This window comes from Mesocricetus auratus, unplaced genomic scaffold, assembly GCF_017639785.1.
Source record: "Mesocricetus auratus isolate SY011 unplaced genomic scaffold, BCM_Maur_2.0 Super-Scaffold_6723, whole genome shotgun sequence".
Classification (NCBI taxonomy): domain Eukaryota; kingdom Metazoa; phylum Chordata; class Mammalia; order Rodentia; family Cricetidae; genus Mesocricetus; species Mesocricetus auratus.
In genome coordinates, this window is record NW_024429183.1 from 13,110,388 (window position 1) to 13,134,978 (window position 24,591).

At 47.1% G+C, this 24,591-nt stretch overlaps 1 protein-coding gene across 3 annotated transcripts in view; it reads left to right on the forward strand.

Annotated features, from left to right (window-relative positions):
• The first annotated feature begins 5,877 nt into the window (after positions 1 to 5,877).
• The window catches only part of Il34 (interleukin 34), a 58,086-nt gene continuing 39,372 nt past the window's right edge, over positions 5,878 to 24,591 (forward strand). Inside the window, exon 1 of one of the 3 annotated variants that reach the window (XM_040737031.1) lies at positions 5,878 to 6,022. The gene's annotated coding sequence lies outside the window, so the exon portion shown is untranslated. The remainder of the gene's footprint in view (positions 6,023 to 24,591) is intronic. The other 2 variants (XM_040737032.1, XM_040737029.1) reach the window with 2 other exon arrangements.

The following is a 24,591-nucleotide window of genomic DNA, read 5'->3' on the forward strand; positions in this document are numbered from 1 at the left end:
TGTATTTGAGGCATAGATGTTCAAAATTGAGTCTTCATCTTGATGGACTTTTCCTTTGAATATGAAATGACCTTCTTCTCTTTTGATTGATTTTAATTTGAAGTCTAGTTTGTTAGATGTTAGGATTGCTACACCTGCTTGTTTCTTGGGTCCATTTAATTGGAAAATCTTTTCCCAACCCTTTACTCTGAGATAACATCTGTCTTTGACATTGAGATGTATTTCTTGTATGCAGCAGAAGGATGGGTTCTGTCTTCGTATCCATTCTGCTAGTCTGTATCTTTTTATCGGCAAGTTGAGACTGTTGATATTAAGGGATATTAATGACCATTGATTGATGGTTCTTGTTTGTGCTTGATTCATTGGTAGTGGAGTTATTGTGTGTAGGTTCTCCTCCCTTTTTTCTTTTGGTGTTTGGTAAAGTGGGATTATCTATTGCCTATGTCTTTGTGAGTGTAGTTATCTTCGTTGGATCTAAGTTTTCCTTCCAACACTTTCTGTAGAGCTGGATTCATGGATACATATTGTTTAAATCTGGCTTTGTCATGGAATATTTTGTTTTCTCCATCTATGGTAATTGAAAGCTTTGCTGGATATAGTAGTCTGGGATGGCATTCTTGTTCCCTTAGTGTTTGTAGGACATCTGTCCAGGATCTTCTGGCTTTCATAGTTTCCATTGAGAAGTCAGGTGTAATTCGGATAGGTCTGCCTTTATACGTTACTTGGCCTTTTTCTTTAGCTGCTCTTAATATTTTCTCTTCTGTAGATTTGATGTTTTGATTATTATGTGACGAGGTGACTTCTCTTTTCTGGTCCAGCCTATTTGGTGTTCTGTTAGATTCTTATATTTTCATAGGCATATACTTCTTTAGGTCAGGGAAGTTTTCTTCTATGATTTTGTTGAATATGTTTTCTGTACCTTTGAGCTGTATTTCTTCGCCTTCTTGTGTACCTATTATTCTCAGGTTAGGCTTCTTCACAGTGTCCCATATTTCCTGGATATTTTGTGTTAGGGATTTGTTGGTTTTGAGATTTTCTTTGGTTGACTCTATATCCTCTAATGAGTCTTCAACACCTGAGATTCTGTCTTCTATCTCTTGAATTATATTGGTGATACTTGCATCTGTAATTCCTGATCGTTTACCCAGCTTTTCTATTTCCAGCATCCCCTCATTCTGTGTTTTCTTTATCGTTTCTATTTCAGCTTTCAATCCTTCAACTGTTTTGAGTTGTTTCCTTCATTTGTTTGGTTGTTTTTTTCTTGGTACTCTTTAGATTCTTTGAGAGATTGTTTATTTCTTGAACTTTTTGGTTTGCCTTTTCCCCATTTCATGTATTTTTTTGTTTGCTTTTTCTCCTATTTCTTTAAGGGATTTCCTCGTTTTGTCTTTGAGGATGTCTATCATCTTCAGAAAACAATTTTTAAGGTCTGTCTCTTCTGCTTCGTCTATGTAGAGCTTTTCAGGTCATGCTGGCGTTGGGTCTCTAGATTCTGGTGGAGTCATGTTGGTCTTTCTATTGCTGAGTGACCTCTTATTCTGTCTTCTTCCCATCCCTTCTTCCAGTTGTTCAGGTGGAGTCTTTCTGTCTCCACTGGTCTCCTTCTTTTCTGAAGCTGAAGCTAGGGATGCTGGAGGGTGGGGTCTGAAGCTGGGGGCACCGAAGGGTGGGGTCTGGAAGGACTGATGCCTTTCCTGTGTGGGCGGGTCCTCTGGATACCAGGAGCGGGACCCAGGAAGATTGAGGGGATGGGGTGTGGGGGATGTCCCCAGGGAGACCCAAACTAACCTGAAGCTGAAGCTGGGGATGCCAGTGTGTGGGGCCTGGAAGGCGGTTCTAGTGATTTCTTAAGCATGTCTTGGTTCTTTGTTGTGGCGATAAAACATGAGCTCACCAACCATGTGAACATAACCCCTCTTCTCTTCCTCTTGGATATTGTCCTTCCCCTCAGATCCTTGCTACTCTGAGATCTTAAAAATATTACATTTGGCATGCACCATTCCTAGATGGTCTGATTTCACAGTGCTTGACCTAAGTGGCCCCTGAGATTTTGAGTCTGATGCTTAGGAGTCACTTAGCACAGACGTACTCACATACTAGCCTGTCCCTAAGGATAGTCATGTAGGCCCTGCATAGAGACACATGGATGACCTGGAAGAGAACGTATCTGCAATACACATCTTGGCCAGGTTGCACATTGGCCTTGGGGGTGGGTATATAAGGAAGGACTATGTACTGCCATCCTTTTGGCCAGAAGTGGCCTAATTTCAGAACCGTGGAAGCCATAATCAACTTCCCGGTCAGCTGTATGGGAAGCCCTAGTCTTTAAAGGCAGCTCTTCCGTATGTTGAACCTGGAGATACCCAGACTCCATGCTGGTCTCGGTGCATGATGTAATAGTAAAAGTTGAATTTCTCCACTTAGTCACCTAAATTGACTAAACTTTTTGCGTCTCTCATTGGGTAAGAGCCATGATTGGGAGTGATTGCACATATATTTTCTAAGATAAGGGCCTCTAGTTTCAGCTGGCTCAGAACTCAAGCAACTTAAGCCCTTCGAGTTCTGGAATTGCAGGCATGATCCAGTTCCCAGCTTTGTAGTGTAGAGTGAATTCCTGATACCATCCTGGGTCAGGCATTAGACACCTCAGTTTTGCAGGGCCATAGTGGTGCATACCATTAATCCCAGCATTTGGGAGGCAGAGGCAGGTGAATCCCTGAGTTCCAGGACAACCAGAGCTACACATGAAACCCTGTCTCAAAAAAGAAAACACCCCTGTTTTTAAAAAAAGAATCAGGACAACATTTTAATAAGGTTATAGCAAATGGGTGAGTCTGAATTGTTTAAGGGTACCACCATGGTTCAGTAGTTAAATAGCAAGTAGGTAATTAAGGAGCTACCTAAGTAAGCCTCCTTAGACCTGGCAGAGGCTGTTGGGGAGCTGAGAAAAGGAGGGTTCGCTTAGGTTTACTCCTCTCTGTAAATCCCCTGCTTCTTGGATCTGAGAGCTGGCAGAGCTGCTCAGCTGCCTCAGCTTTCCCCTGGCCTCACAGGGCAGGGGGTTTGCAGATGTTGCTTCCTCTGGAAGATCTCTTGCCAAGAATAGCATTCCTGTGGGGAGGGGGTTCAAGTTGGACTGTGCCTGGAATGTTGCTGTTTTTGGTTTGTGTAAATGTAATGCTTGCAGGACAGCTGCTAGAACAAGGAATGTACTCCGGGTTCCCTGCCTCACAGGGAGAGGGCGGGTGTCCAAGATGCTGGGTGCTCCCAGCTCCCAGCCTTTATTGAGGGGCAGAAATGCTGAGGTGTTTTTTTTCATCTACCCTGCTTTCAGGATCTCTTAATTCCTTAATTCTGTTTTCTATTCAAAGTAGAAATGCCATGTTTGCATGAGATATCCACTTATTCATCTATATATGAAATACTGTACTTTTGTATATTTTAAGTTTATGCATGTTTAAAATTAATCTCTTGAAAGCTTGTCCAAAAAACACTGTTGGAGAGCATAGCTAGTGTAGCATGGTAGAGAGACTGTCAAAGACTTAAGCTTGTTTTTTATTTGGGAACCAGAGTTCTAGTGAACTGAATGCAACAGTATTAACTGGTTGTCAGTTCGAGCCAACACAAGCCAGAGCTGTTTCTTGAAAAGCCAGCATTGGAAATGTTGGCCACTGAAAGAGTAATGGGCACCAGTTCTGTCCTGGGTCTATTCTATCCCAGGTTGGAGGTGAGTATTGATAACCTGACAATTTCCCACTGAGGACAGTGAGAAGAGCAATGAAGCGAGTGTCACCGAGTCTCAGAAGAACTTAGGGGCCACGTCTGATTCCTCCGGTTAAAAAAACACAGCTTAGAGGACAGCCTCCAAAACAATACAGAGAAACCCTGTCTCGAAAAACAAAAAAAGCACAGCTTAGGAAAAATCAGGAAGTCCTGTGTCTTAAAAGCTGAGGCAGAACAGGCAGCCAGCCAATAAAAAAATCTGTCATCGTGATTTGCCCATTCGAACATAGGACTTGTCTAGACTCCTGTATCGAGCACCTCGCTTGTATTTCTGAGTCTGGTGTAAGTGACTAGACCTCACTAGCTGCGATTGGTGCTTATTCAAAGCAACACAGCAAGCACCAGTTGGTTTTAGAAGTTACAGTTTTAGAAGAGGCAGATGAATGCTCGCTTTGAGGTTGCTGAAGGGCTGTCTTCAGTTCAGCTCCACCATATAGTCCAGAGGTAGCCGGCCTGTATCTGGCTCCTGCATGGATCTCATTTGCAAACCACAGACTCACCCAGCAGACCTAGCCTGTTCTATGAACAACAATGTTAGGATAAAAGGTTTTATTTGTTGGTTTTTTTTTGTTTTTACATTTTATTTATTTTGTGGACATATAGGCATGTACATAATACGTGTAGGTGTGTACATTGAGGGGACAACTGGTAGGAATACTCTATACCAAGTGGGACCTTAGGATCAAACTTAGATTGTCAGGCTTGACAGCAGGTGCCTTTCCTGGCTGAACCATCTTAGCTTTTGATAAGGTCTGCGAAGAAAGTCCATACATGGTAATGTGTGTATCCAGACATGGGAGTAAAGACAAGTAGTGTATTTGCTAGGCTTCAGGCACTGGTAATGTCAGAGAGACACATGATGCTGGAACAAGAGAAGTGCAGCTTTACCCACAAAGCCTTGAGAAACATCTGCTAGACGCTATGTGGCAAAGGGATCCATGCAAAAGCTTTGGACAATGGAATCCACTAACTAACTTGAATGTGGCTGTGGTAACAGGAGTACTGACTTCCTGAGGGTGGCCCTGGCTCTGGAGGACATGCTACCCCCTCCATCCTGAACTACCATCCTAGAAATGGGACACCTAGAGGACACGGACAGACTGCCTTGGCAGAGCTTTTGTGAAGGGCCTGCATGTGTGGTCAGAGTCGCTACTGTGTGGGGTGGGGAATTAGTTGGGCACATTCCAGTGTGGGCATATTGTCCTGCCGCAAGTTCAGGGAATCCAGTTTTCTCAGTCTAATTCAGAAAGCATTTCTTGAACAACACCACTCATTAGCATTTAGAATAGGGCAAACCCTTGTGACCATGCCAGCATTCCCAGACTAAACTTTGTGGAGTCAGATGTTAATTGAGTGGCCCTTACTGAGAGATTCTGTGTTCAGGTTGATAATTCCATGCTTTCAACACACCGCCACCACCATTGTGATGTCTAGTGGTGGAGGAACTGAAGGATCCTTTGGGAGATGGGGGCAACCATCTCCAACTATTCCAAATAGTCATACAATTAGGAAAGTGGCACACACCTGTAATCATAGCACTCCAAACTCTAGGTCAGTTTGAGTTACACAGAAGGCTTGAAGCTAGCCTTGGCTACATAAAGATCCCATTAGAAAAAAAAAGTTTGAGCAAAGAAAGAGGTGCTGTCCTGCCACACAGAACCGCTCAACCTCTTCACCATTACTAGATAAGCAAAAGTGTCCGCAGGTGTGGCTCAGAGACCCCAGAGGTTCCCACAGGGCTGTGAATTCATGAACACCATCCTGAGCTCGGGTCTTTGTCTAGATGATTGGGTCCCCAGCAATTGAGGCCCCAACAAACTTGCCTAGTCACCCTTAGCTGTATTCAGTTTTATGAGAGGATCTTGTCTGAATCCAGGGACTCTGGAGATGACCCAGAATTGTCCCTAAAAACCAGTCCAATATACATAGAAAACAGGGCTTGAATTCTAAAGACACCCCCAGCTCACCATCAAGGCTGTTCCCTCGGCTCTGTTTGAGACTCCCTCCTACTCCAAGCCAGGCTGGGGCCACATGGCCCCGCCCCACCCAACCCTTGCTGGCTCCCGTTCTAGAATCAAGTCTGAGCTGCTGTGGCTTGTGTTCCCCACCCTCTGACAGGAAGACTGGATTGTAGGCTGAGGGGCCATCACAGCCTCTCCCACATGACACTTACTGCCACGGCTCCAAGGCACCTGCTCCGGGCCCTTCCAGCAATCTGTTGAAGCCCACATCCCAGCAGGTGAGTAGGTAACTAGCACTCGGGGTTTGCTTGCACATGGCTGCTCTCACCCAGTCGCCAGCCTTTCCCTCACCAGTTTAACTGTGGCTTCACTCTTCAAGCCAAAGGGATTCGAGCTAGAGTTGGCACATCCGGTGCTGAAGCTCTGAAATGGTGTGAGCTACCTGCTGCTGGGTTTCAGTTTTTAACCTTTGCTTTACCAGTCACGCTGGAGAAAAACAGCCATGTAACTATTAAATTAACCTCCCTGTGTTCCCGTCTGAGTTTTGTCAATGGACAAACCCACATTCTGAATTGGTTTTGGCTTCTTGGGAGTTGCAGATTGCCTTAGGTCTGTATACCTTAATGTGCTATGTGTATGAATTATTGCTTGTATGAACCTCCTAGTTAAAAATTAATTGAGGCTAGCTGGCATGGTGGCACACACCTGTAATCCCAACATGTGGGAGGTGGAGGTAGGAGTGTTGGTCATCCTTGATTACTTAGCAAGTTCAAGACCAGCCTCAAAAAAAAAAGAAGAAGAAGAAGAAGAAGAAGAAGAAGAAGAAGAAGAAGAAGAAGAAAGAAAGAAGAAGAAGAGAAAGAAGAAGAAGAAGAAAGAAGAAGAAAGAAAGAAAGAAAGAAAAGGAAACGAGACTGGGGAGAGAGCTCAGTCAGTAAAATGCTCGCAGTCTTGAAGACCTGGGTTCTTTCCCTAGAACCTGTGTAAAGAACCCTGGACATGGTGGGATGTTTGTAATCCCAGTGCTGGGAGGTCAGGACAGGTGGATCCTTGGGACTTGCTGGCTGGGCAGTCTAGCCTGCTTTGCTAGTTCCAGATCAGTGGGAGACCCTGCCTCAAAGAAAGGTGGGCAGTGACTAAGTAATGACACATAAAATGTTTCCACATTGCAACACACACAGAAAAATGGCATAGGTGAGCCAGTGTTCTAAACTTACAATAAAGTGTTGTATCCTTATATTTTGCCCACTTTAAAAAAAATTTAGACAGTCTTACTGTGTGGCCCTGACTCACAGTGCCTTTGTTCCCTGTGAAGTTCAATTGTTTCTACATGTTTTTGCAACTAGTAGCTCAATTTCCATGGAAGACTGTGGAAATAGCTTCTCTTGGCCTTTTTAGCATCTCTGTTCTTTTTTCCCTCTCCCCAGAGCCCATTCTCCACCCCGAATGAATACTTGGGGCAAAGGGTAAGGACATTTCTGTGATGCTGCTCACATAGCACATGGGTTAGCTCCCTCGCAGGAATTACAGGACATAGTTATTCTGTTCTGGTCCCTTGATGCTGTGACTTTTGCTCTCAGGAAACTTCAGGAATGAATTGGAAGCAAAATTGCATAGTGTTTACTAGCTTGGTTTGTATGCACATGGATGGCTGGTCTTGAATTCTCACTTAATAATGTTGTACCTTGATTTGAATGTAAAATAGAGGTTGGAAAGTTTCAGGGGTTTATTGGGAGACAGACAGTATGCATGGCATCTAGCATATCTCATTCTCCAGAAACATCTAAAGGGCTCTTCCAGCCTGGGACTGTCCCTGGGCCATTACGAAGCCGAACAGGATGAGAAAGTCTGGGAAGGGCATGTTCTTCCCAGCCCTCTGAGTTAAAGGCTTGGTGGCTGACAGAGGACTTTTTTTTTTTAACTCTTGTCTGTCCTGAGGTCAGAAAATTGGTTGTCAGGGTCAGACTCCTTTGAATGACCCCAGGCCCTGTCCTCCCTCCATGTCACATCAGGAATGTCATCCTTCATTTCTATATTAGTTACTTTTCTATTGCTGGGGTAAAACACCAAGACCAAAGCAATTTGGTTGGTTGGTTGGTTGATTAGTTGGTTTTGGTTTTTCAAGACAGGGTTTTACTGTGTAGCTTTGGAGCCTGTCCTGGAACTCGCTCTGTAGACCTTGCTGTCCTTGAACTCACAGAGATCCGCCTGTCTCTGCCTCACCAGTGCTGGGATTAAAGGCGTGCGCCACCAATGCCCAATTCCCAAAGCTATTTATAAGTGAATTTAACTGGGCTTATGTTTCTGGGATACTGGAATTTAAAATGATGGGACAAAGGGATGGTGGCAGGCGACTTGAGCAGCAGCTGAGAGTTCACATCTAGATCCATGGGCAGGAGGCAGAGAACTCACTCACTAGAAACTTTAGAACCCACCCCTAGTGACAGTCCACACCTCCTAATCTTTCCTAATATTCCTTCCAGCTAGGATCAAGTATTCAAATGCCCAAGACTTCTGGTGGACAGACAGCTCATTCAAAACACCATACCACCTCAGCCACCTCCACAACATAGGCCTAAGAGATCTCAGAGCAGTGGGGAACCCCAGGATGTCTGTAGGTGCCTCTTCTGGTCCCCACACTGCGGCTGCGATGGTGCGTTGCAGGGTATACATGTGGTGCATCATAGTGAACCTTGGATGGATCCCACTGCAGTTTGTACCTCTTGCTACATCTGGGAGGCATGCCATCACTGTGTGTACTCAGGCATCTTACCTGTGACATAGAAATGTGAACACCTGTGCACGGTTAGCATGAGTCAACACAAGTAAATACCCGCTAGTTAGCCTATCATCATCAACGCTTCCGGGGCAGGTACCACAATAAACGACAGAGACAGGTAGAAAATCGCATTCGTTTTCTCAGTCAACAACCTTATGAGGGCAGCTGATCACAGTGTTGGGAACCCAAGGTAGGTAGAGGCTCTTCTACTTTTGAAACAGGCGTGTAGCTTGTATGTAGAAAGTAGGGTCAGTGATCCTGTCCTCTGGGTCTTTAGGAACACTCAATGCTAAAGAATGCATAGCAGCTGATTAGGCGGAGACCAGGAGGAAGGAACTGCAGCAGTGAGGGCTAACAGTGAGTTTGGGTTAGGATAAGTTCTGGTGGGCTTCCAGGCTGGGCAAGGGAAAAGGGGGAGACATGAGAAGACACTGAAGAATGTTGGTGAAGTGAGAATTGCAACTTTACCTCACTGAGATCCTGTGCTGACAGCTTCTGTGGGGGGATTGTATCATGGCCTGGAATGCATCTAGCCTTCTACCATACCTCAGGGACTTTGTCAACACCCAAAATAAAGAGCTAAGCAAAGGTCTGCACAAGGAGGCCTGGCCTAGGACTTGGGTTCTGGGACTCTGGAGATCTGGTTCTTGTCCCTTATGGGAGCACATAGATCTCTTTAGATGACAGCTTGGGACAAGGAGGTTTCTTACAGCTCTTCAAGAAGTCATTAGAAGGTCTCTGGAAGCCATGGCTACCGCAGTCTCTACTCTAAATCCCTGCCCCTGAGACTGCACTGTCCTGGGCGTCCCTGACTCGGCTTTGGGAGAAAGAGACATCATGTCTGAAAGTGCAGTCTGTTCCCTGGATCTGGGAGACTCTAGAACAATCCCAAGGGAGTTCTGTGTTCTGTGTCATGCACGATTGTGTGTGAGAGCCATGTCCTTCAACTATGGAACATCTCTTGGGACCTGAGCTGTACTTGGCCTGGGAACCTCTTAAACTTCTCAGAGGTCTCCATGCTCTAGTGGCATGGTGTTCTGGAAGGGGAACCAGCAAACCTGTCCCTGGGACCCTCTCCAGGATCGGGGATGGGCATGGGTTGGGACATGGGAAGGTTCTTGTGATGAGCTTGAGAAGTCAGACAGATGAGGACTTCCCGGCAGCTGCAGAGGAAGATCACCCCCCACATGTTAAAGCTGTCTGGGTATCAACCCATAAGCTTTCACAGCACAAGGCTATACAAGATTACACAACCAGGACCCAGCTTCCTGTCTGGCCTGGCCACTCATGCATCCTTTCAACCATCCCCTCCCTCCAGCATATCAACAGCCAGCATGTTCCTGCTTCAGTTTCCCTGTGTCCTTGGTGTCCCTCTGCAGACAGGTTTTCACCGTCTCATTTCTCCATTTACAGTCCAGTAGTGGTGTTGAGTGTACACATACTATTAAGGCAACTGATCTTGCAAAACAGAAACTCTACCCACTAAACCACTCCCCAGCCCCTCTCCCCAGCTCCGGGTGACAGCCTTTCTACTTTCTCTCTATGATTTTGATCACTCTTCTACCTGGAGTCTAAGTCTCTTGTGAACCGTGCATTTCACTTGGCAAACTGCCCTCAAGGTTTCTCCATGCTGTAGTGTGTGGCATGGCTCTCTTCCCTCTTCAAGCCGAGTGACATTCCATTGTATGTATGCATACAGTGTATATATATATATTACATACAGTATATATACGGTTTCTGCTTATCTATCCATCTGTCCACAGACTGTAATTGCTTCTGTCTTTGCCTATAGTGAACAAGCCACTATGGACATGGGTAACTTGAACCTGCCTTCCAGCCTTTGCTTTCAGCTCTTTTGCTGAACCTTATGCTAATTCTATTTTCAATTTTTTTGAGGACCACCATACACAGCTCAAGGGCTCCATGTCGCCTCATCCTTATCGAAGTTTATTTGCTGGCAGTCATTGTTGATGACATCCACCCTAATGGATGTGTTGGTGTCTCAGGGAAGCTCCTGTTTATGTTTCCGTAATGACTAATGATCCTTTCATATGCGTGTGTGATCTTTAACAAACTATGCAAGTCCTTTGCCATGTTCTAATTAAGTTGTTTAAGTTGTTATTGGGAGGAATTCTTGATAAATTCTGGGTTTTAACCCCTTATCAGCTAGATTCATACATATTTTCTTCACTCTGTAAACTGCCTTTCACTTTGCTGATTGTATCCTGCGTGCAAAAACTTTTACAAAAACACACACACCACATCTTCTTTATTCAATTTTTAATTTTTTGTTTGTGTTTTTTTGAGACAGGGTTTCTCTGTGTAGTCTTGACTGTCCTGGAACTCGCTCTGTAGATCAGGGTGGCCTCAAATTCATAGAGCTCTGTCTGCCTCTGCCTCCCGAGTGCTGGGATTAAAGGTATGCGCCGCCGCCGCTACCACCACCAGGCTTCATTGTTTAATTTAAAAATTATTCTTATTTCTTTATCCATGTCTCTTGGTTAACACAAGTTAATTCCATGTCAGTTGGTGCAATTTTGTTGTAATTTTACTTGGCTGTTTCTGCTTTGACTACTACATTACAGTTTTTTATGTGTAAGGGTGGTGTGTTGCCTGTATGTAAGGTCGTGCACCACATCCCTGCAGTGTGGTCAAAAGAGAGCATCTGACCCTCTGGGACTAGAGTTATAGACAGTTGTGAGCCAACATGTGAATGCTAGGAATCAAACCCAGGTCCTCAGGAAGAATAAATAACCAGTGCTCTTAGCCACTGAGCCATCACTCCAGGCCTGCTGCCTGTAATTTTTGGTATCCTATTTGAGAAATAACCACCAAGTCTAAAGCCACAAAACCTTTTCTTTTGTTTTCTCCAAGGAGTTAATTTTCAATCTTCTATTTCTTAAGCCTCTTCAGGGTTAGTGCTTTTTATTTTATGCGATTACAAAAAATACCAATCCAGGGCTGGCCAAGATGGCTCAGAGGTCAAAGGTGCTTGTCTCCAGGCCTGATGATCTGCGGTCAGCCCCCAAGAATCACATGTTAGAAAGAGAAAGCAGACTCCTGCAAACTGCTCCCCTTTCTCTCTCTCTCTCTCTCTCTCTCTCTCTCTCTCTCTCTCTCTCTCTCTCTCACCACATACACATACACATGCATGTGAACACACGTGTGTACACATACCCAAGCATACACTACATAAATGTAATCATTTTTAAAATGCTAATTTAGAAATAACACAAGACTTCCAGGCTGGCCTCTGAATTCACCTTCCTCCTGCCACAGGCTCCTAAGATTTCAGGCCGGTGCAACTTCCCTGACAGGCCTTACGTCATCGCCCTACTTCCTTACCTCTCACACTATAGGTGCACATGAAGTGTCACCAGGGAATTAAAATGTGGGTCCTCATGCTGAAGGCCGGAGATGGGGCCCAGCATGTGGGTGTTTCTCTCAGGCTCTTAGGTGATGCTTGCTAATGCTACAATTGGGCAGCCATGCTTGGAGAAGTGAGTGTTTGCCTCACCCAGGGTCACTTATTCACACCTCTCCTTATGGTTTGTTTCTTTCTCCACCTGACAATGTGCTACGGATTCCTGTAAATGCAGAGCCCCCACCCTTTCAGGCAGATGAATTTACATTACTCCAACCCACTATGTTCTAAACAGCACAGTGGCGCATATCCGTGTTTCCCCCAAATAATTATTATTTATTTTATGAAGTTGACTGGAACTTGGATACCAAATGTGTTTGTCTTCAAGGGAGTCACCTACAAGAGTGATCCCTTAGTAAGCCTCTGCCAGTCTCCTAGCAGTGCAGAGGTAGGCCAGGGCAGCATGGGAGAAGGCAGCCATGCTGGGCGTGGTCTGGTGCCTGTGCTCTGTCAGTGTTCATGGCTTCTTGCACAGCTCCAATAAGTCTCCCCCACGTTACAGATGAAGAAATGAGGCCGAGGGGGCTCCGATTTGCCCATGATCGTGCAGGTAGGAGGCCAGAATGCAGGGCTGTGGGAGGGCATGGATGTGCTTGGTTGGCCTCCAGCTACCCCATTACTTATGCTGGCCCAGCAATCCCACTAGATTCCAGAATCTGTGCGACAGCCATGTCCTTTTACCAAGTGGTAATCCAGGTTTCACCTGGCGGCTTCTGGCCCATCAGGTGACTAAGCTAACCCAAGATGTACACCTGGGCTCAAGTGTTAGTTTCAGGGTTGCCTTGGACAGGGACATCTGGGGCCCGGAGTGAGTCTTGAAATTCCTGGGAGCAGTTTCCTTTGATATCACCAGCTCTTCTGTAGTCTGGCAAGCCCTGAATGGAGCTTGGATTTGGTAGAGCCTCACAGTGACACTCACCAGCTGGGCAGTGAGGATGGGACAGAAAACTGGACAGCTGTAGACAGCCTTGGGCTTGAATCCTAGTCTTTTCACCTGCTGTCTGCAGCATCTGTAACAGGGAGCTAGCTATACAATGGAATGAAATCAGCATGTCCCCAGACTACCTTATGACTCTTAAGATGGCTGTCAGAGAGTGAGAGAGCGCGACAGGCCGACAGGCAGACAGGCCGACAGGCAGACAGGCCGACAGGCAGACAGACAGAGTGACAGAGAGTGGTGGGGGGAGAGATTGGAAGCTTGTGCACTGTTGGTAGTACAAGGGAACATCGGCCATTTCTCAAAGGAAGAATTACCATATCCAGTCATTCCACATCTGGATGTGTACTGAAAAGAATTAGAAGCAGGATCTCCAAGAGGTATTTATACAACTATGTTCATAGTGTGTTCACATTTCTATTAGACAAGAGGTAGGAAGCAGGCTACTATAAACAGAGGAATGGATAAGTCAAATGGAACATAATTGTACAGAGAAATACTATTCAGGTTTAAAAAGGAAGAAAATGAGCCAGGCAGTGGCGCACACCTTTATTCCCAGCACTCAGGAGGCAGAAGCAGGCAGACTCTGTGAGTTTGAGGCCACCCTGGTCTATAGATTCAGTTCCAGAAGAGCCAGAGCTACACAGAAAAACCCTGTCTCAAAACAAACAAACAAAAAATGCAGTCACATGTTCCAACATGACTGAGCTTTGAGGACATTACACTAAGTGAAAGAAGCCAAATACAATAAAAACTGTATGATTCTACTTCCACAAGGTTAGGGAACCATACCGCTGAATGCTAATGTCACACACAGAGAGGATGAGAGAGGGAGACAAAGTTTCAGTTTTGCAAACTAAGAAGGTTCTAGAGAAGGGTGGGGATGGGGATTACACAACGATGTTGGTGCTCACTTCATCTGAACTGTGCGCTGAAAATGATTAAAGTGAGAAATTGGGGATTGCCTTAAATGCTGGTCTCCTGCCTCTGCCGGCCAAGCGCTGGGGTCGTCTGGGCCACCGTGCCCAGTTTAAACAGAGCTGAGGGTGGACCCCAGGGCTTCGCACTTGCCAGCAAGCTCTCTGTTGACTGAGTGGCATTTCCAGCTCTCAGCTTTTTGTTTGCTTGTTTGTTTGTGTGTGTTTTGAAACAGGGTTTCTCTGTGTAACAGCCCAGGCCATCCCGAAACTCAATTTGTGGCCCAGGCTGGCCTCAGACTCACAGAGATCCATCTACCTCTGTCTCTTGAGTTCTGGAATTAAAGTACTGTGCCACCATTGCCTGGCTTAGATTTTGTTTGTTTGTTTGGTTTGATTTTTTTTTTCTTTCTTCTTCTTTTTTTTTTTTGAGACAGGGTTTCTCTGTATTGCTTTGGAGGCTGTCCTGAAACTTGCTCTGTAGACCAAGCTGGCCTCGAATTCACACGGATCCGCCTGCCTCTGCCTCCCAAGTGCTGGGATTAAAGGCGTGCGCCACCAATGCCTGGCTCATTGGTTTGATTTTTCCGGACAGGGTTTTCTCTGTGTAGCCTTGGCTGTCCTGGAACTCACTTTGATTTGTTTTGTTTTGTTTAGCCACAATTTTATAAAAACTCCCAGGGCTTCTGCGGGTATTCAGTGGAGCAACACACACACACACATTTGTGTTAGGTCTGTGGAAAGCAGGCTTCCTGAAGCTAGTGGCAACATTTCAGACCTGGGCACTGAAGAGTTGCTCAGTCTTCAGCAGCTGCTCAGAGCTGGATGGGAGAGATGGGTTTAGGAGAGGTTTCCTGGAGGAATGACTGGGGCCCTGCTCAGGGGATTCCTAGTGTTTATGAATGGGTTGATTCCACATATTGGAAAGTCCCTGGCAAGAGAGCTGGCTTTCACTGAGGGGCAGTTAGCAGGGTGGAGAACTGAACTGTCTGTGTGTGGAGCAGGCTGCCTCATGACTGGTGAGTTCCCTGTCAGTGGAAGCAAGTCGGGAGAGGCTGGTGAGTGCAGAGGAAATTCCCAGAGGGCATGAGGACAAAGTCAGGGTGTCCCTGAGACTTTGTGCCTTTCTGATGTGATCAGTCCAGGCAAGGTTACATAACAAGTGTGTGCACAGTGGGACCCAGGTCTTGGGGAGTTGAAGACAAACCTCGACCGCAACCTTATGCACAATGGCAGTTGTAGCAGTTGCTGCCTTCACCCCGGGCCATGCCCAGCCCTGATGTAAACAGGCCCAATCTTGAGTCCTTTCTCCAACCTTAGGACAGGGGCTATTACCACCTGAGATGCAGGCCTGGGGTTAAGCTGCTGCCTGAGGCAGCCAGCAGCTGGCAAGTGGGACTTGAACTCACACACTGTGGCTGAAGCTCTTGAAGCCATTGAAGACTTCCTGTTCACCTCTCCCAAGCTGGCTGCTCCCGCCCCTGGTATCCTGTCTGTGCAGGTGCCAACGCTATGCTAGGGGTGGAGTCAGCTGCCACAGTCCACCTTCATTCCTGACCAGAAAGTCCTCGCTGGCTGGCTTCACACCATTAGGGGGTGCTGACTCCCCCGAGAGCTAGACTCACCCTGCTTGGGGTTACAGGATCTGAGGGCAACGATGACCTTGACCAGGAACCACCTTCTTCCATTAAGTGACAGCCTCCTAGGACAGGATGTAGTTCAGTTGGTAGCAAGCTTGCCTAGTGCGCATGAAACCCCAGGCTTGATCTTTAGCCCTGCAGAAACTGGCATAATGGCGCAGGCCTATGATTCCAGAGCTGTGGAGGTGGAGGCAGGTTGATCAGAAGTTCAAGGTCTTGGCTATGTGGTGAGTTTGAGACTCTGTATTAAAAGAAAAAAAATGAGTGCAGACCCTTTTGGATAACTTTTTTCCAAGGCTCAAAGTCCGGCACGTAATGTTGAGTTCAGTTCATTTTGGTAACTTTGTGTTTGGAACCCAGCTTTCTAGATGTCAAGACCAGAATTTGCCTAGCACCATTTTATCATCTGCTGGGCAGCAATGCCATCTTAGTGGCGGTGACTCAGTGGCCTCCTGACTCAGCTCTCAGGCAGGATAACTATGATGTCCACAGTGCAGTGGAGGAGGTCCAGGCAGGGACAGTGGTTTACCTAGAACGTTGCTTTTAGCTGGGAGTGCAGTCTGGGGGACCTTCTCTGTGCTTCTGTGCCGGGCAGGGAGCAAGGCCTCTGACAGCACTAGTTCAGGACTTGGAGAGCCATCAGGTGAAGTGGGACTGTTAGTACTGCAGAGGAGGAAACTGTTGTCTGCTAACGGGGTGTCCCTCACTGGCTGTGGGATCACACACAAGCAGGACTTCCCTTCCTTCTGCTCTTCCTGTGGCCTCCTTACTGCCCTGGGCAGGGCTTTGGGAGGAATACTTTGTGATGGACGGAGAGGTTGCTTAGGGGCTCCCCCAAGGTCATACAGTGGGGAAGGTGGTACCCCTCCCTCTCCAGGCTCTTTTCCTCCCCCTGCACTGGGTGGCATGCTCTGTAGGCCTCCCTGGAGGGGCTGTCCCAGGCACCAGTAACTGATGAGGCATAGGCTGCAGACCAGCTGGACCAGCTGGGGCTGGACCCCAGCCAGGTGCTTTCCATATTTCCCTATGAGTAGGAAAGTGGCTTCACGGACTGCTTCTCTGGCGAGGTTGCCGCTTGGTCTTGCTCATTGCCGCTCCCCTCTTGTGGGGTGAGAGAAAGGCACTCCTTTCTCTGTCCATGGAAATGGTATAGGCTCATCATCATTACTGTCACTATAGTGTCGGAGTTCTGAACGCTTGACCTAGCCCTGTGAGGCATGGCTGTCAGGCGGGAGAGGGGAGGACGGAGAGGAAGAGGAGACTGAACCAGGTGTTGAGGTACAGGAGGACTTGGGTCCTGCCTGTCTGCCCGTAAAACCCATGATATTCCCAGAAAAATTAATGTATAAAATAGTTCTTGCCGGCCGGGCGTTGGTGGTGCACGCCTTTAATCCCAGCACTCGGGAGGCAGAGGCAGGCGGATCTCTGTGAGTTCGAGACCAGCCTGGACTACCAAGCGAGTTCCAGGACAGCCTCCAAAGCCACAGAGAAACCCTGTCTCGAAAAACCAAAAAAAAAAAAAAAAAAAATAGTTCTTGCCGGCCGGGCGTTGGTGGCGCACGCCTTTAATCCCAGTACTCGGGAGGCAGAGGCAGGCGGATCTCTGTGAGTTCGAGGCCAGACTGCCCTACAGAGTGAGTCCCAGGACAGCCTCCAAAACAATACATAGAAACCCTGTCTCGAAAAACCAAAAAAGAAAAGAAATAGTTCTTAAATCTTTCTTTAGAAACTAATTACCGCTGGGGATGAGCTCAGTGGTGGAACTCTTGCCTATTGTGTATAAGGCCCTGGGTGCAATCTCCAGCACCAAAACCTCAAAACAAAATGAAATAAATCACGGGCGTGCTGGCACTTACTGATAATCCCAGCTTTTGGGGGATAGACAGGAAGATTAGGAGTTCAAGGTCATCCTTGGCTACAAGTAAGATGAAGGTTAACCTAAGCTATGTTCTATCATGACTCAAAAAAACCCAATATTTATGTGTGTATACATAAATATATGTACAGTTTTACATAATAGAGCAGATTTGAAGTGGATTTGCTCTCCTCTAGGACTAGAGGCTTAGAAGCCCTGGGGTACATTGAGGTTGTGGGGGCGGATGGGAGGCACACAGGGAGTTGTCCCTGATATACTCAAGCTAAACACACAGAATCTGTGTTCAGACTGAACGTGTAGGATGCCCAGGTCCCCTTGCCAGCACCAGATCACACTACACTTTCCCTTCCTCCCTCCCTCCCTCCCCCTCCCTCCCCCTCCTTCCCTCTCTTCCTCCCTTCCTTCTTTCTTCTGGCTCTTTAGCTGCTTATGATGGCTGGCTTGGGAGAATGTGACCTTTCCCTTTGGCTCCAGACTCTGTGCACTGTGGAGTTGTCAGCTGGAGCTCTGCGATTGCATTTACTTAAGTTTAATGGTTCCCCTTGTTGTTGTAACTCCAGTGACACGGATCTGAGCTCTTCTGACCTCCACAGGTACCAGGCACATACATGGTGCACAGACAAATGCAGGAAAAACACCTGTATACACAAAACAAACAAACAAACAAAAAGTGAATTTTTTTCAAGAACATTATTGCATTATAGTTGGGAGCAGTGGCGCATGTCTCTAACACCAGAACTCAGGAGACAGAAGCAGGAGAATATTGAGAAGGAAGTCAGGCTGGGTTACACAGTGAGTTCTAGCCCAGCTGGACTACATAGTAAGAGCCTGTCTCAAAACAACAACAAAGAATAGTATGATTGCCTTGTAGTGATACCACAGGAAAATCCAGGCACTTGTGACAGCTCACTCCCGTTAATTTGGAACATGAACGACAACACACAAAGGCAATAAAAAACAAGAGAGTGAGCCAATGAAAACAGCTCTCCTAGGCTTCTTGTCAAAACATAAATTACTCTGATCTCTTCCGATGGATGTTGCATTAGTTTTCAGACATTTAAATGCACCCAATGTACTCCCAGATCTCTGGCGTCGGAATTCTGCTCCCTCACGGGAGCCAGGTCTGCACAAAGCTGTCTGTGCAGACAGTCACTGAACTTAGCTTGTTTAAGATTTAGATTGCAAAGGGGGCTGGTGAGCTGGCCAAGTGGGCAGAGGTGATTGCTGCCAAGCCGGATCTCCCGAACCCTCATGACGGAGGGAGAGAACCTACTCCCGTAAGTTGTCTTCTGACCTCCATAAACGTGTCACAGCAACCATGTGCGTGTACATGTGTGTATGCAAACACAAATAAATAAATGAATATGTGTAATAAAAAATTAAATATCACCCCCCAAAAGAGAAAAGATTACAAGATGGGCAGTGATGTTGCATGCCTTTAATCCCAGCACTTGGGAGGCGGATCTGTGTGAGTTGGAGGCCAACCTGGTCTACAGAGTGATTTCCAGGACAGCCAGGGCTACACAGAGAAACCCTATCTCAAAAAATAAATAAATAAATAAATAGGATTACAAAAGACTAACAGTAACAGGAGGCAGACTATATACAGTGGTGTATTCAGCCGTTGGTAGGAAAGGGAGGCAGGATCACAGATGCCCAGATACACTGACTGGTGGAGGTATGAATTAGCCTTCTGTTAATTTCCCTCTCTCCCAGTTTTGGAAATGGAAAGCCTGGAGGTCGGGTATCATCAGGCTCCTTCAGGAGGCTGCTTCCTGGCCAGTGCCTGGTAATCTGGGTTTGCTGCCTATCATCGCTCTGAGTGATCTGTTAGCAGATGGCCTTTTATCTGTGTGCATCTCTCCTCTCGTGAGGACACCAGTCACGGAGTCTGATTACACCCTAATCTGACTGCATCTCAATTAATGGCATCTATAAAGATTACTCTGATTATTGTCATTTTTGTTTTAGAGGCTATCATTCTGTAGTTCAGCTGACCTGGAACTCACTAATGCAGCCCACTCTGGCCTCAAATTCGTAGCCATTCTCCTGCCTCAGCCCCCAGGTCATTGGGATTACAGCCATGGAGGTCAGCTCTGCAGAGACTGCTTCCAAACAGGTCCCATGGTGAGGTTCCAGGTGGATAGTCAGGGCACCTGCCATTCAACTCCTCGGAGGCAGGGAGGTGCCTGGGTGCTCTGGTGTGGTAGCAGGAGGCTCTGTGGACATACACAGAGAAGTCTCTGGAAGAAGGCACACAAATGCTAGGGGAACTGTGAGAAGGCATGGAGGATGGTGATGTCATGCTGTGCTCCCCCTGCCCTCTTTAGGCTGACATCTGGTACATGCAGGTGTCCACCGTGAGAAGGCAGGAAGCTGGGAAGGGGTAAACAGCCCAAGTGCTCACACCTCAGCCCCTGCTGAGTGCTGATGGGACCTGCAGATCACTGACCCTGGTGACAAGTGTTTCTGAAAGTTCTGGAACAACCCTCCTCCCTAGGCTCGGCTCCACGTTAGGGAGATGAGCTACCCCTCAGGAAGAAGTGAGCCTCTTTCATTTTTTGTTTTGTTTTTTTCTGTCTTCTCATAGATTCTCACAGGTAGTCTGGAAGGAAGGAGGTGTTTGGCCGTTTCTTGGCTTTGTGTTATTGTTTTGAGATAGGATCTCATGGAGCTGCTTATTTGAGATGATCTTCACCTGTGGATCCTCTGGCTCTGCCTCCGCAGTGTTGGGGTTGGAGGCACACACCACGATGACTGGTGTGTGCAGTTCTGGGGATGGAACCCACAGCTTTGTACATGCCAGGCAAGCCTTCTACTAACTGGTTTCTCTCTATCTGCGAGCCCCCTCTCCACCTCCTCCCTCTCTGGGCCTGTTCAGACCGGCAGAACCACGTCTCTCCCCCCCTGGCTTCTTGCTCACCGTAACTTGGCATTCCCACCAGTGCCAGCAGCTGGGTTCAGTTTTCCATCTCTGTGTGCCAAGCCCCTGGGCACACGAGAGACGCGCTGCTCAGAGATGCACATCAAGTAGTAGGCTTTCTCGATGCTGCTCCGAGTGAAACGGGGACTTGGTGACCTGTTTGAAAAGCGTCTCCTGGATGAACGTGGGTTACCGTGGGAGCTAGAGTGAGAAGGAGAACGAGGAGGCTGGGACCGCTTCCCATCCGGGTCCCCAGACCTTCCCATCCACTTGGGAATGCACCACGATTGTATTCCCTCAAAGCTGCCAATGCAGATACAGGAGAGAGGGAAAGCCACCCTATTCCTCACCAGCAGGCTAATCGGCATTCATTGCATGAGTAATGCTCTGAGTTAGGGGCCCGGAGTCTGAGGAGGGCTCTTGTTCTGGAAGGATCTGGAGACGTGAATCTGAAGGGTGATCAATTCTGTGACTTTACTAATGTAACAGAGCCAACCCTGCCCAGAGCTGGAATGAGGGGACCAGGTCTGGGGATGGGTGAGGGTGTGGTACCCCCAGCAGCATCCATGGAAGAGTGAGACATGAACCCAAAGTCAACAAGTGTGAGGCCAAACCCACCCGTGCATGCTGGGGGCCAGAGGGACATCCCAACAACAAGAAACAAAGCTGCTCTGTTCACCAAGAATTCTGTTTCTCCATTGTTCCTCTCCAGGAACATTCCTGAAGTGATGAAAAAGTGACCGTCTCGGGTCAAGGCCCTGGCATCCGATCTGCTGTGCCGGATGAGGAGGAGGTGGTGGTGGCGGGGAGAGAAAGAGAAGGAGGAAGTGATGGGGAGAGAAAGGGGGTACCAGGCAAGGTGCAGCAGTTGAGCAGCTCCTAGCCTGGCCAAGATGAAGTGCAGAGTGGGTGTGTAGGACCCTTTGGGCGGATTCTCAGAGGACAGCAGGGGCTAGCAGCCAGGGATTGGCAGCCATGTGTGGCTGAAGAGCTGGCGTGAGAGAGAGAGAGAGAGAGAGAGAGAGAGAGAGAGAGAGAGAGAGAGAGAGAGTGTGTGTGTGTGTGTGTGTCTTGCAGTGGGTGTATATGTATTTGTGTGGTTAAGAGTGTGTGCCATTGGGTACCTGTGGGGGGGGCACGCACATCCTTACAGGTATACAGGTGAGTGTGATTTCTTTGCTGGGGGGAGGGGAGGGCATTCCTGTGCCCAGTGCAGCAGGCGCAGGGCCACTAAGCTGCAGCAGGGTGGGGGCTGACTCCCAGCAGTCCTGGCTGCATGGAAAGCTGTGTGTCTCTGTGGAAATGAGAGCCTTTTGGGGCCTCTTTGAAAACAAAGACACCCCACCCGGGAGGGGAGGCTGAGAAGTTTCTCCTCTCAAGCACAAGATCTTGGTTCAACACCTAGCCCTCCCCCCATATTCAAGGGTCTATTTATAGGTGAGTCCTTTTGAATTTAAAATAACTTTTTACATGTATTTATTTATTGTGTATATGTGTGCACATGCACGTGTGTGCGTGCGTGCGTGCGTGCGTGCGTGTGTGTGTGTGTGTGTGTGTGTGTGTGTGTGTGTGTGTGTGTGTGTCTCAGAGGACAACTTGCAGGAGTCAGTTTTCCCTTTTGTCATGTGGGTCCTAGGAACTGAACTCAGGTCATTAGACTTAGCAGCATGCTCTTTGACCTTTTGGGACATCTTGTCTGCCTCCTTTTGAATTTCTTTCTCTCTCTCTCTCTCTCTCTCTCTCTCTCTCTCTCTCTCTCTCTCTCTCTCTCTCTCTCTCTCTCTCTCTCTCTCTGAGACAAAATGACCTATATAACTCAGGCCGGCCTCAAATAAATCGTGTAGTTAAAGCAGGTTTTTAGTGCCTGATCCTCCTGGCTCCGTCTCCCAAGTACTGGGATTATAGGCACGCACCACCGTACCCAGCTCTCTTAAAAAATGTTTGCAATAGTAATGAAATATTCGTAACATAAAATTGACCACTCTGACCATTTTAAGTGAACAATTCAGTCATATGAATACACACAGGGTATGTAACCATCATTGTTGTCTATTTTCATCTGAACAAAACTGCCCATTAAATAGCTCCCCACTGCCCTCCCACTCCATCCCTCAGCCCTGGGGTAACCTTTATTCTACCTCTTTCTTCTAAGTACAAAAGAACTCTGATGCCGTCTTCTGCTCTCCAAGGGCACTGTGCACGCATGGTGTACATATACACACATAGGCAAAACACCCATTCGTACAAAATAAAAAGAAAGTCTAGGAAAATTATTTAAACTACAAAATATAGAAGTGGCCGTGAAATAAGCTGCAGGTACTGCAATATTATGTTCCATGTTGAATATGTGCTTTATGATCAAGGTGAGGAGAAGGGAGGGAGAAGAGGGGTTGGGGAAGATGGGATAAAAAGGGAGGTGTCAATCATTGTCACACTTTCTTCAGGCCTATGTCATCCTCCATCCCATATCTAAACTGTAATTACCCCACTTTTCTGTTGCTTTAGAGAAGTTTGAATTTTTATAGTTTAGAATTAATACTTTATAGAGGGTGTTCTTTCTTTTGAGGGGTCTGATTTCTATCAATGCATATGATTTATCTGAGATTCTTTTGTGTTACTGTACATACTAATAATTGACAGAGTAGTATTCCATTATGTAGATACATCTTTTTTACCCATTTATCTCCTGATGGACAGTGCAATTGTTTCTGACCTCTGTTGCTAGAATATTGAAATGTAACAGTTTTATGTGTTTTATTTTATGTGCATGAGTGTTTTGCCAGCATGTATGTCTGTGCACCATGTGTGTATTGTCTGCAGAGGCCAAAAGAGGACATTTGATCCTCTGGAACTGGGGTTACATACAATTGTGAACTACCATGTGGGTTCTGGGAACTGAACCCAGGTCTTCTGCAAGAGCAACATGTACTGCTGGGCTGACTCTGGTCCCTTGGGTGTGTGGAGGTTGGGAATGCATGCCACAGATGGAGGAGAGAGGGTCACTCTGAAAGTTTGGGTCTCTTCTTCCACTAAGTGGATCTCAGGGGAAAACTTAGGTTGGCAGGTTTGGTAGCAGGTGTCCTTACACACTGAGCCATCTCACTAACTCTGGTGTGTCCTTTTTTAGAAAGACCAGGTCTATTGTAACTCAGGCTGGTCTCAAACACACGATGTAGCTAAGGGAAACACTGAGCTGACCCACCTGCCTGCACTCCCCAGGTGCTGGGATTACAAACATATACCATGCCTAGCTTAAATTACTCTAATTTTATATTTTTGTGTGGTGCTTTTGTGTCCTGCTGTCTTGCTGAACACATTGATTAGTGGTTTCATACACCCTTAGGGTTTTCTACATAAAGAATAAGATTGTCTAGAAATCAGGACCGGCGTCCTTTTCCTTTACAGTGCTTGTGCCCTTGGCTTTTATCCGTTCACTGCATGTTTTATTTTGTTGTACTGGCTAGACCCTGTGGGCACTGCTGAGCATCGGTGTCGAGTGCAGATGCCCATGTCTTGTCCCAGGTGTAGAGAAAATGAGCCTTTTGGTGACTCACTGCTGTCCCACGTGGAGGAAGTCCCCTCACAGGCATAGCCGACTGAGAGTTTTAATCCAGAAAGGGTTGTGTCAAAGGCATTTTCTGCCTCTACTGAAATGACAACGTACTTTTCCCTTTTCAGTTCCTGAACGTGGCTGGTTTTTAAACTGCTAAAGTGATGCCTCATTCCTAGGAGGCCATACTGTTAGGAGACTGGACTTTGGGGACCAGGAGCCTCCAGCTGGGTCTGATTCCTCATCAAGACCAGGCCTAGGGTGGGAGATAGCCCAGTCAATAAAGTGCTCACTGCGCCATCGAGAAGACCTGGGTTAAAACCTCGGAACCCATTTTTTAAAGACAGGAATGGTGCTGCCCACATGCATGTGTGTCATCCAGCACTAGGGCGAAGGGTTGGGACAAGGACAGGCAGACTCATGGCACTCACTGGCCAGCCTAGCCTGATTAGCAAGCTCAAGACCAGTGAGAGAGACCTCGCCTCAAAATAAGATGGGTGAGCCAGGTGGGGTGATTAAAGTGTTCCTTTAACCCCAGGACTCAGGAGACAAAGGCAGGCCGATCTCTGTGATTTTGAGGCCAACCTGATCTAGATGGATGGTGTCGCTGAGGCCTTGTCTTCTGGCTTCCACATGCACACGCGTGACTGTCTCACAAACAATGAACATACGCAGACACAGGAAGACAAACAAACACAGACACACAGGCGCATGAACATGCACACACGGACAGGGAGGGCCTGGGTGCTGGGGGATTTCTTCTGCTCCTGTTTCAGTTTGTGGTAGGTTGACTCAGCCTTG